The sequence below is a fragment of the Pseudophryne corroboree genome, unplaced genomic scaffold (genome assembly GCF_028390025.1).
Source record: "Pseudophryne corroboree isolate aPseCor3 unplaced genomic scaffold, aPseCor3.hap2 scaffold_982, whole genome shotgun sequence".
NCBI classification, from domain to species: Eukaryota; Metazoa; Chordata; class Amphibia; order Anura; family Myobatrachidae; genus Pseudophryne; species Pseudophryne corroboree.
This window is the reverse complement of record NW_026970562.1, coordinates 1-2,807: the sequence shown is the minus strand read 5'-3', so window position 1 is coordinate 2,807 and position 2,807 is coordinate 1. Positions and strand designations below refer to the sequence as shown.

At 51.2% G+C, this 2,807-nt stretch overlaps 1 non-coding gene and 2 pseudogenes across 1 annotated transcript; all 3 read left to right on the top strand.

Annotated features, from left to right (window-relative positions):
* The first annotated feature begins 1,508 nt into the window (after positions 1 to 1,508).
* LOC135048717 (U1 spliceosomal RNA) lies at positions 1,509 to 1,672 on the top strand. Its single transcript, XR_010240527.1, has one exon. It is a non-coding gene; the product is annotated as a U1 spliceosomal RNA (small nuclear RNA).
* A 152-nt stretch (positions 1,673 to 1,824) lies between these two features.
* Positions 1,825 to 1,966, top strand: LOC135048715 (U1 spliceosomal RNA; annotated as a pseudogene).
* A 692-nt stretch (positions 1,967 to 2,658) lies between these two features.
* Positions 2,659 to 2,807, top strand: LOC135048730 (U1 spliceosomal RNA; annotated as a pseudogene; the record flags this gene model as incomplete).

The following is a 2,807-nucleotide window of genomic DNA, read 5'->3' as shown; positions in this document are numbered from 1 at the left end:
TGGCGCAATATCTGTCCAGTTTTTTGTTGAGGCGGGACGCCATCATGTCCACCCTTTGGTTTTTCCCAACGGTTCACAATCATGTGGAAGACTTCTGGGTGAAGTCCCCACTCCCCCGGGTGAAGATCGTGTCTGCTGAGGAAGTCTGCTTCCCAGTTGTCCACTCCCGGAATGAACACTGCTGACAGTGCTATCACATGATTCTCCGCCCAGCGAAGAATCCTTGCCACTTCCATCATTGCCCTCCTGCTTCTTGTGCCGCCCTGTCTGTTTACGTGGGCGACTGCCGTGATGTTGTCCGACTGGATCAACACCGGCTGACCCTGAAGCAGAGGTCTTGCCTGACTTAGGGCATTGTAAATGGCCCTTAGTTCCAGGATATTTATGTGAAGTGACGTTTCCATGCTTGACCACAAGCCCTGGAAATTTCTTCCCTGTGTGACTGCTCCCCAGCCTCTCAGGCTGGCATCCGTGGTCACCAGGACCCAATCCTGAATGCCGAATCTGCGGCCCTCTAGGAGATGAGCACTCTGTAACCACCACAGGAGAGACACCCTTGTCCTTGGAGACAGGGTTATCCGCTGATGCATTTGAAGATGCGATCCGGACCATTTGTCCAGCAGATCCCACTGAAAAGTTCTTGCGTGGAATCTGCCGAATGGAATCGCTTCGTAAGAAGCCACCATCTTTCCCAGGACCATTGTGCATTGATGTACTGACACTTGGCCTGGTCTTAGGAGGTTCCTGACTATGTCGGATAACTCCTTGGCTTTCTCCTCCGGGAGAAACACCTTTTTCTGTACTGTGTCCAGAATCATCCCTAGGAACAGCAGACGTGTCGTCGGAATCAGCTGCGATTTTGGAATATTTAGAATCCATCCGTGCTGTCGTAGTACTACTTGAGATAGTGCTACTCCGACCTCTAACTGTTCTCTGGACCTTGCCTGCTTACTTTGTGCCTTCCAATGCACAATGCAAACTACAGGTAGTGCTGCAGGGCCCACACCCTTTTACTTGCCGTACAGAGCAGCTCTGGAGCTGTTACAGTGCCCAGCTGCTGCAAGAAATCAGCTTGAATGCTTCAGGGGCTGGGGCATAGCCAACATGAGCCCCACACCGAAGGAGGGTGGAGGTGTTTAATGCGAACTAGGGGTCATCCAAGCGCCGCAAAAGGCCGCCATGCCCTGCACGCCCCTTTTCTCTTTTCATATGCAGACGAGGGTTGAAGCCAACTTTGACCCACTGCTTGGATGACATCACCGTATGCAAATCCATCTGCTGCAGGCCTTCCCCCAGGAATGCTTGCACTAGTTGTTGCATTTGGTTTGTTGTCTGGGGGTGCTTCATTATTAGGCAGCCTTCTGCCCTCCCATGTTCATCTGAAAATTTGTGTTCTCCCTGCAGTTGTTGTCCCCAGATGAGAGTTCCCTTGTGCTGCCTCAGTTGAATCTCCTTTACTTGACAGAGATGTGCCTGAGCAGCGGCCCTCCCCAGCCCTATCCCAAATCATACTTATTTTGCATAGGAGATACCATGGTCATGAAGATTGTTCTCCCAGGGTGAGGTTCATTCATTGCATTCTGGGTATGCTGACCCCTGTGATTTCCCCAAATGTGGGAAACTCGACTGCATTATTTGTGGTAGTGGGGGACTGTGTTTGTGCTTTCCTCTGGTCAGCTCTGGTAAAAGTCAGATTTATTTGTCTCAGATCTTCCTCTAGCCTTGTTCTTCTTTCGAGAGTTCCCTTGTGCTGCCTCAGTTGGATCTCCTTCACTTGACAGGGGGGTACCCGAGCAGCGACCCTCCCCAGCTCTAGCCCAACTTCTACTTACCTGGCAGGTGAGATACTATGATCATGTAGGTGCTTCTCCCAGGGCAAGGCTCACCCATTGCACTCTGGGTGTGCTGCTCCTGCGATTTCCCCAAATGTGGGAAACTTGACTGCATAATTTGTGTTTCCCCTGGTCGGCTCTCATATAATTCAGATCTCTTTGTCTCAGGTCTCTCTCCAGCCTAGTTTGCTGTCTGTTTCAACTTCTCTTTTCTTGAGCCGCTCCCTTCTATGCCCTTGCGCACTATCCTGACTTCTCCCGTCTGCTTACTTTGTGCCTTCCAATGCACAATGCAAACTACAGGTAGTGCTGCAGGGCCCACACCCTTTTGCTTGCCGTTCAGAGCAGCTCTGGAGCTGTTACAGTGCCCAGCTGCTGCAAGAAAACAGCTTGAATGCTTCAGGGGCTGGGGCATAGCCAACATGAGCCCCACACCGAAGGAGGGTGGAGGTGTTTAATGCGAACTAGGGGTCATCCAAGCGCCGCAAAAGGCCGCCATGCCCTGCACGCCCCTTTTCTCTTTTCATATGCAGACGAGGGTTGAAGCCAACTTTGACCCACTGCTTGGATGACATCACCATAAGCAAATCCATCTGCTGCTGGCCTTCCCCCAGGAATGCTTGTACTAGTTGTTGCATTTGGTTTGTTGTTTGGGGGTGCTTCAGTATTAGGCAGCCTTCTGCCCTCCCATGTTTATCTGGAAATATGTGTTCTCCCTGCAGTTGTTGTCCCCAGATGAGAGTTCCCTTGTGCTGCCTCAGTTGAATCTCCTTTACTTGACAGAGATGTGCCTGAGCAGCGGCCCTCCCCAGCCCTATCCCAAATCATACTTATTTTGCATAGGCGATACCATGGTCATGAAGATTGTTCTCCCAGGGTGAGGTTCATTCATTGCATTCTGGGTATGCTGACCCCTGTGATTTCCCCAAATGTGGGAAACACGACTGCATTATTTGTGGTAGTGGGGGACTGTGT